Below are 9,614 nucleotides of genomic sequence, written 5' to 3'. Positions count from 1 at the left end.
TGCCAAGGATTGTGGAAGCCCGGAGAAGAGATTTGTACGTGGCTTGATCTCCACCACACCGGGATGGTGAACGGAGACTCTTAGTGAGCACCCTCGTCTTGGTGACTTGGGAGGTGACAATACTCTTTGTGAGTGTCACAACGTGGATTAGGGGTGTGTGCCAACACATCGATACCACGGGAAAAATCCGGTTGTCCCTTGTCCACTTTACTTATTCAAGCATTATCTTTCATGCAATTCGTTCATGTGCTTGATTTAGGGATCACTAGTTAGCTCTACCTTGTTAGGCTTTATCTCTTTTTATCTTATCTAGCTTGTGTAGGTTGTTTAGTTATCCGGTTGGTGAATTGGTGCCTTTATAGTTTTGCATAGGTTAAGGTTGCTTTATCTTGTTTTAGAAATTGAAAAAGGCCCAATTCACCCCCCCTCTTGGTCCATCGATCCTTTCAACGGACCCGAGGCGTGGCGTAGTTCCATGGAAATATGGCTTTTCCGGAGATCTCGAAACCTACCAAAGCCGATGCAGAAGCAAGGCAGTAGTGGCAGAGAAGATCTGTAGCCTAGAAAACCGGATAATGTCACTTGAGGCAGCAGTTGGGCAACGCTCGGACCAACCAGCTGCCAATGTGGAGTTCAGCACCCCTTCTTAGTGTCGTAGCAGTGTTGCTTCCACAGAGCACCCTACTTTGGGTGCCGACAGGACGAGGGACCCCATCGACGACATCCCCGTTAGGACCCAATGTGAGCTTCTGGTTCTTTATGGGAAAAAGCTCAAAGTTTGTGCTGAGGGTTATGCAGAAGTCCAAGAAGAAGGCAGGACAATACATTGCCAGCCAATTCCTGAAGGATTCGCCAAAGTCTTTGTTGACCGAATTACTGAAGAACGCTGGGAAGACTTGGACCTCCCGATCCCTATAGGTCCTGAAGAAACAGAACTACAACATGCCGTACACACATGGATTGCGTGGCCAAAGCGCGACATAAGATTGGTGCAAGCAGCCACAGATTCCGCTCGATGCTCAAGGCAAAGATCACCAACGCCAGCTGATGACATGAATCCTAGTGTTGGCCCACCTTCTCCACCGCATGCACGGGACCCCAGCATGGATCCGCCATCACCAGCCGCACAAAGCGAGCCAATTTCGGCATCATCACCAGCCGCACAACAGAATCAGAGTCAGCGACAGAAGGCATACACGGTACCTTCGGTCCAGCCATCTCATAAGCAGCAAAGAAAGAAGAAAGCGAAGGCTCTAGAAGAGAAAGAGGCAGAAGAATCGTTTGAAACCTTCTTGCTGAAGCGCAAGCTACTGAGGGAGGCTGCGAACAAGAAGCCAGAAATAGATCCGGTTGCGAAGGCACACTTCATTAAACACTTCATTAAAGATCCCACCAAGGAGAAAGAAAGGGAGTCGGATTATGATCGGCAGATCAGAAAGTGCTACAACAACCCCAAGAATCGACGGATCAATGCAAAGACCGTTCCCCAGCTCGGAGAGCAGTCCAAACAATCGATCCCTCCGTTGATAGTGCCGCGTGAAGAATGTCCTGATGAATCAAGAGATTCGTTGACCATGGCTGGGATGATATTGCAAACTGATCTAACAAGGGCTCAGTTGCTTGGGGAGGCCCTACAGAATGCCCGCGGCAGGAAAAAATTTGTACTTGGTGAACCTTTGATATGGTCAGAGTTGCTACCATTCCTACCAACGAGAATGGCTGAGTTACACAAATGGTATGCCGTGCAATCTAAAGCTAATGAATTAGAGATGTTCCCAGCCCGGATTAAAGATGAGCATTTCTGGCGGGGGGGCAGGTGAAGTATATATCGAGTTTGAAGCACTTTACGATTTATACCATCAAGATGCCCTTGACAAGTCTCTCGTGAGTGTATGGTGCATGTGAGTATTGTCTCTCGTTTCATTATTTTTAGCCTTGTGTGTTGACTGATCCCCGTTTTTCTTGTGTCCCGTAGGTCAAAAATTCAAATTTGCCGAAAAAAGAACTTCCATAACGTCGGGTTCTTCGACCCCGATATTATACGCGAGAAAACGGTAGAGCAAAACCCTAAAGAAATAGTCAATATTATATACAGGGGGTTGCGTAAGAATAGCATGTGTCCCTTCATTCTCTTACCATACAACCATCAGTGAGTCGTTCTTTGTTAGCCTCTTTTTTTCAATCCCTTCGTATTAATAATACTATTTAATAACTATTTTAATCAACATTAATTGGTTATGCGTATGTATATGCACAGCTTTCATTGGATATTGCTTTGTATTCGGATTGACGAGCACAAGGTCTTGGTGTACGACTCGTTAAGGCAAGATAAATCAAAGTACTAAGATCTCATCGAGGTGGTAAATACTGCATGGTGTCGCTACCTCCGCAAACACATAGGCTTGCCCATAGGTGAAATCGAGCCTCTTTGTTGGGTGACTGATTTTCCGGTATGAATATACTCTCGCTACTAATGTCATTCGCAATAAACATCAGAAAAATTCTATATCTTAACCCACATTTGTCCATAGTGTTGGAGACAGGGACAAGGAAACAACTTATGTGGATACTACGTATGCGAGTGGATCAACACTTTTGCAAGTGAAAAAGGGCAAATGACAGTGGAGGCATTCAATGTACGTGAGCACAATCACATCTGCTCATCATTTTAATTCATTATCTTTTATTCTCATGTTTTTATCGAAAAATGTGACAGCATTGGCGGATGAAAGAAGAACTCATTGAAATGGCTCGGATCAGGGCAATTCAAGAAGCTATATGCGGATTCCTGCTCGATGAAGTCATAAATCCTAAGGGCGAATTTTATGGCGATGTCCGTACAAGCGTCGCCGAAAAAGATCCGACGACGGAGAAGCTGATAAATTACTATAGTTGATATTCTTAATAATTTGTAATATCTCAAGTACTTTTAAACTCCTAAGTGTTCCATACATGATGAATATATATATATAATATTAGTGTAATATGCTGTCCTAATATTACTGTGCAATGCAAAAAGTACGATTATGTAGTCGCATACGGTAGAAATACGCATAGCCATACGTATAAAAATAAAAAACAAAAGATAAATAAGAAAAAAGATTTAGTGCCGGCCAGTTATACCAGCCGGCACTAACCTTGCTGCCAGGAGCCGGGCCGGGTCGGGCACGTTAGTGCCGGCTGGGATTACGGACCGGCACTAACACTCACCATTTAGTGCCGGTCAATATAGCCGGCACTAACAACTGTCACGTTAGTGCCGGCCATTTAGTGCCGGTCACAGGGACCGGCACTAAAGCTCCCTGTGACCGGCACTGATGTGCCTTTCTCCGGCAGTGCACGCGCGCAACCTCCTCCCCATCGCACGGCCTCCACCTTGCCGCGCAGGCCTCCATAGGCGCCCAGCCGCCTCCCACCGCCTCCGCAACTCCTTTGCCGAGGAAAGGTGGCCTGATGACGCCCACACCACCACCTCGTTGCTGCCAGTGCGTCCCAGCGCAAGGTGTCCCTGCCGCGCCACCATGGCGTCGCTGGCACGCCTCGCACAGGCCACCCCAACCGCACCACCACGCTGCCGCAATCAAGAGGAGCTGCTGAGTAGAGGAGCCTCATTGGGCATGGCTGCCGCAGCCACGCACATCTTTAGGGCCCCCCGGCCGACGACCTCGCCGCCCCGGGCCACCACCACCGTGGTCGCCTCCACATCTGCGTACGCACGCCTTGGGGCCTCGCAACCTCGTCGCCCATGCCTGCGCGCTCACGGAGTCACCACGCCCAAGCCCGTCTCCCGCTGGCCACAGTCCATAGGTCACCGTCCTCGTCCATGTGAAGCACCCCGCCTCGCTCCTGGGAGGAGCCAGCCGCCTCACCCGTCGGTGGATCCAGCCACGGGGACACTGGGTGCGCGCATGCCGGCGCTGGATCCAGCCTTCCAGGCCAGCGCCGCCACGAGCTGCCCGCTCCGTCGGTCGAGGTGGCCGCGCCCTCCTAGACACGAGGGAGAAGGGGGCCCCCACCGCCGCCATCCTTGCGAGCCGCATGGACTTCCGGCAGCTGGCTCGAGCGGCGGCGCGGCGAAAGGGAGGAAGGGGCGGCGGCGGCTGTGTTCCACCGCCCGGGTCGCCTATGCGGGAGCGACACCGGGAGGGGGGGGGCGATACTATACAAATTTGACTCTCGAGTCTATCTGAATCTGACGAAACATACGCAGAATGTGTATAAGTAATGCATCCATCTGAGGTTCACAATCTGAAAGAAGGGAAGATGACATCCAAGAATAAAAATGTTTGCTAAGAGATGATGCATTCACCGGGCATTCAAACAAGGAAAACTGAAGCCATCTCAAAAGTTCTATGGTTACGATACCACCCTGGCAATTCAGACATGGATAGCTGGAGCCAATGTATACTCTCAAAAATGCAATGGTTGCAAGGACTTCATCCGGTAAGGTGAAGATCGGGTCTCTATCCACCCTGTATTTCTTTTGCTTGAGCTTCGGCAATGCCATTATTCGGGGAGGAACTTCAGATCCTGAAGATACCAGCACGCTCGCGATATTCCTCAGGAATGGCTTGCCCTCTGTGAAAAGCGTGATGATCTCCCAAGATCTGCCGGCTCTTCCAGATCGTCTTCAGGCAGGAACGATAAGGTCTTTCAGTATCCAGGTGCCCCCACCAGATGCACAAATGCAAACAGCCTAAATGCAACAGCAAGCTAGTGGAAATTTGACAATCCATTAATCACAAAAGTAATTATAATAGCAACAAGAATCTCTTTCACAATGCATAAGAATACATGGGATTTGGGATCCGGGACTCACTTTCACTCCAACAACTCTGGACCTAGCAACTCAAGTAAAAGAAAAGGACACCACAACAACACAACTACAATACAATCTGTATCCATGATGATGATGGGGTGCTTGTCAGCTTTGACGGATGGCCAGCAGCTGTTTGGCCGTCGCCACAAGGGAGGACAAGGGCATGCGGGCCTCCATCAGCCCTACATCGCCCAGGAAAAGGCTGTAGTTCTCGGCCTCCGAGGCCGTCTCTTCCACCATGGACAGTGCTTCCGCCATGCGGCGGTCGATGAAGTAGTTCGCGTAGCGGGAGTCATGTTCCATCATGTTTATGGCTTGCTCGAGTATCACCCTCCTGATCCCGGGGCAGTGAGCGCTGGGTTCCATGTTTGCGTTCAGGGCGTCTACGAGCCGCTTCACGAATCTATCCTTGAGATGGCCGTCTTCTAGTTCCCGGGCGAAGTCTCCTGGAATGACTTTGCATATCTGTGAACTAAGGCCAATGAAAATCTCTAGTTCTGCCTCCTCGTCTGCAACCAATATTATTTCCAATGCCTGCAAGGAAGGGAACATCAATGCAACGTATTTTGATTAACTCATGATCATTAAACATCTGCCCCTAGCTAAGAATTTCAACCGAACATATTTGAAAGACTATAGTTATACCTGTCCACTTAACTGCTAATGTAAAATGTTCACATGCATTTGCTCAGTTTTGCAACTACAAACTTTGATATGAGTCAGCATCATTATGGTATCCTTGAGAGCTAACTCTATGCTTTAAAGAAAAACAACAGGCTAACCCTTATGCTTTCCTAAACTCTTTCCTAAATACTAGTAACCACCAAATGTAGAAACTTGTTTATATTTTTAGGGTAAAGTCTGGTTTACACCCTCGAATTATTGTAAAAATTCGATTGTCAACTTTCAACTACAAAACTGGGTAGCATAGGCCATCCAACTATTAAAATCGGGCAAATTTGGCCCTTAGAGTGGTTTCGAAGTTAATTTTGATTTTTTTAAAATAAATAAAAATCTAATTAGATATAAAAAAATCAAAACTAATTCATCTTAAATCAGAAAAATATGAAACTAGTACCAAATTTTTTCTAAAAATATAATCTATCTATCATAGCTCTATTTGAATCTTACTTATTCAAAAATAATAGACATAACTACAAGCAACCAAATACTATGAACATGAAAAATTAAATCCGAACAACTGATAAGAATAGTGCCAATAGATATGTTACATTTTTAGAAAAATTTTGATACCAATTTCGTATTTTTTATTTAAGACGAATTACTTATAAATTTTTTAATTTAAATTTGGATATTTTAAATTTTCACAAAATGGAAAACTGCCTTTGAAACCACCCAAAGGGTCAAATTCATCTGGTTTCGATAGTTGGATGGCCTATGTTATCCGGTTTTATATTTAAATATTGAAAATCGGACTTTTATGATAGTTTGATGGTGTAAACCAGAATTTTCTCATATTTTTATCATCTTTTCTCAGCCAGATTGATAGACACAATTCCCAAGCACCACTATAGGCCACCCAAATAAAATTAATAAGTATCAGTTGAAGAAAAATCACAGCTAACAAAGGTAAAGAAAAAGAGTTAAAATCACAGCTAATGGTAAATTGCACTACTTAGCTTTGATTAGTAGAAGTCACCTGTCTCAAGCAGTAAGATAGTTCCATCAGGTCCGGCTCTTTAAGCTCAGGTCGAACGTGGTGGCAAATATTCCGCAACAGACTTGCTGCCACGCATCTGTACCTGTCAATATGGATCATACTTGTGAGTACCCCAATGAACTCATGCCCTTTTCCCCTAACATGGCCAGACAGTTGTTGACACCGTCCATTGCCAACATTGCCAGTGCCTGCCCGGCCACCTCCCGTAGCAACTTATCAGCCTCCGTACTGGAGGGTCTGTCTGGTTTGAGAAATGCCTGCATCAACAAGGTAATTATCACTTGGATGCGCCCAATCGCTTGCCTTGCGTTCTCATTAATGGCAAGGTTTCTGATGATTCCTTCCACCAACGTTCTTACTTCTTGGCTGCTCGTACCGTCTCCCAGGATCTCCGCAAGGTTTCTCAGTAGAAAGGGATATTTAAATACCATATGCCGCAACGTTATGCCAATTTCCCCTTCAACACTGGTGAGCCTGTGCAACAACTTCGCTGATGACTTCACTAGGACCTTCTGTTGTGCGTCGGTATATGTGGTGCCACTTCTTCTGCAGCTTGTGAATGCTATGATCTTGGGGATGAGACCACTTGCCTTGCTGATTTCCATACAATTTCCTTGATCACAGCTAGCAAGGCCATCGAGAATTAACATGGCTAGTGCAGGTAGAAGATCTTGCTGTGTCAATGGTTCCTCCTGAGGAATTGACCAGAACTTGGAGATCCCTTGACAACATCTGAATATCCTGGACTTATGTTCGGCAGTTCCAACTTGCTGGGTTGAGCGGTCTTGTGTTTCCAATAGGATGCCAGTGTCTGGAACCGCATCAAGCCTTTCCTCTTGGTTATCGTCGGCATTCAGAACTGAATCAAGTATTTTCTCATGTCCAACTTTGGTGTCCAATAGTGGGTTTCCTCTTTTCCGTTGGTTGCCGCATTCCAGAAGCGCAGATACAACCTGAATAATCCCAGGTACAGTTACAGCTCGGATGCTTGTTGCGAGCTCAACGGTGACTTTTGCAGCAAACAATCTAACAGTTGTATCCTGTGGGCTTGTCCAGTCCAGCATGTTGACTAACCTGGCCATCGTTTCCATAGACCCGTTGAGTTTCAAAATGAAACATCTCCTAGCTGGCTGCTTCTGCAGAAGACAGTGCATCATCCGAATCCCATGGAGCTGCATCTTAGGCGTTTCTGAGTTTACAGAATCGACAACGAAGTTGTTGAGGTTGATGTTCTTTGGAGCAAGCACATCCCCCTGCATGTATTTCTCAAAGGCATATGCATAGTAAAGATTGACAGACTCCACTCCCCACTGACCTCCGAAGCCACCACGGCGAGCAAGGGATCTTCGAGGGATGAAAGAAAATAGCTCGAGTATGCAGGCCACACTGTATAGTGTTCCTTAACCAAGCACCATCCCGTAGAATATATTTAGGGATGGTGCAAGGTTTATCTTGGCCCCATCCCCAGGGTCACTATTGTCAATCTTCTTGTCATTATCACCGTAGTAGTCTTGTGATACAAGACATATTAGTGCGAGCACCACGCGCACAATTACTGCTGGAATCTGTAAATTGCCCAATGACACTGTCGCTGCAGCAACTAATTCAAATATGATAATGCCCAAAGCAGCATCGTCTGGAAACGCAAACGCCAACAGCACTCCTGTAGTAAGCATGCACGAATTCAAAATGATTCGATGCCAAAACTCTTGTTTGCTGCCCAGAGCACGATCAACTAGTTTGATGATACATGGAAACCGCCGCCTGCTGATCGTCAAAAGGAGCAGAACCAGAAATAGTAGTACGTACGCTACCAATACGGCCATTTGACGGGTGTCAATTCCTTCCTTAGTTATTACACGGAACAGAGTGAGGCCGAGAAATAAAATTGGAACGAAGGGGCTCAATAACGATATGGCACGGCGTAGCAGATTGCCTCTGACTAACGACCTTGCAAGTCCTGGGAACAACTGGACTACTGCAAGTGTAACCAGCACCACCAGTTTAGCCACTACTTGCACATTCGAGTAGATCGGTAATAAGAGAACGCCGGTAAAAATTGCAACCACAGTCAGCCCATTCCATCCAAGAGGTTTTAAAGCACCTCTTGTGTAAAAGAACAATTGGTAATCCAATTTGTTATTGCGGCTGAACATCCTGCATACATATGGTGCCATTAAATAAGGAAGCTACATATATGTATACAGATAAAAATTACCCGCAGAAAAATATAGATAAAAAAATTAAAGGCACGTAAATCATATTATTGTTTTCGAGAAACTTGGTGTGACGACATGCATAACTATATCGATCGATCTGCAACAGGATTACATGCAGTATAATTTGTATATCGTCGAAATCTATCGTAGTGCATGATGATCGATTTGCTTACCTTGCTGCTTCTAGGAAAACTATGGTGGTTGCGAACCAAAAGTCGCAGTCTTGGCGGAGCACCGTGGGATAGCCCCCCAGCAGGACGACGGTCGCCCAGGTGAAGGCGAGCGTGCCGAAGGCGTTGCCCAGCCGCTCGATCAGCGCGACCGCGCGGACAAAGCCGTTCAGCTGCTTCTCCAGCGGCGTGTCTCCCGTGCCCGCCTGCCCGCCGCCGTGAGCCGACATGCGGACGTGGTGCTCCCCTCCGGTGCTCTGAGCCATGGCTAGCTTGGCGCGCGGGCCGGGAGAGGCTTAATTGCAGCTCGCACCCCGTCGTCTAGGAGTCGCGACGATTCGATGCGACCACTCATACAGCCAGGGCACAGCCGGGCGCTGCCAAGTCAAGTCAATACATGTATGCACACCTTTTAATTATTGATTCCGCTGCTACGCAATAATTAAGTGGATTCAGCCAACGCCACAAGTTGTCCGGTCGGCTTCGACCTAGCTTCGTGGAACTCTTAAGCCCTAGATGATGCCAACACTGCAGCATTCTGAAGCTCATTTCAGTTATCGTTTTGCCGTTCAGTCCCTTTCTCTCACGGTTGTTCTCCTTAACTCTTGCTTGATACCCGCTGGTAGACAAGCTCCGACGAGGGTGACACATCTCGTCTTTCAGCTGGAAACGAGACATTTTTTTTCCCACACCTCCATGGCTCCTTTCGTAGACGGAAAAGGACG

At 46.9% G+C, this 9,614-nt stretch overlaps 1 pseudogene; it reads right to left on the bottom strand.

The window, feature by feature from the left end:
* Positions 1–4,723: 4,723 nt before the first annotated feature.
* On the bottom strand, positions 4,724–9,265 carry LOC112883383 (annotated as a pseudogene).
* Positions 9,266–9,614: the final 349 nt, after the last annotated feature.

This window comes from Panicum hallii, chromosome 2 (genome assembly GCF_002211085.1).
Source record: "Panicum hallii strain FIL2 chromosome 2, PHallii_v3.1, whole genome shotgun sequence".
Classification (NCBI taxonomy): domain Eukaryota; kingdom Viridiplantae; phylum Streptophyta; class Magnoliopsida; order Poales; family Poaceae; genus Panicum; species Panicum hallii.
This window is presented reverse-complemented; position numbering and strand designations above follow the sequence as displayed.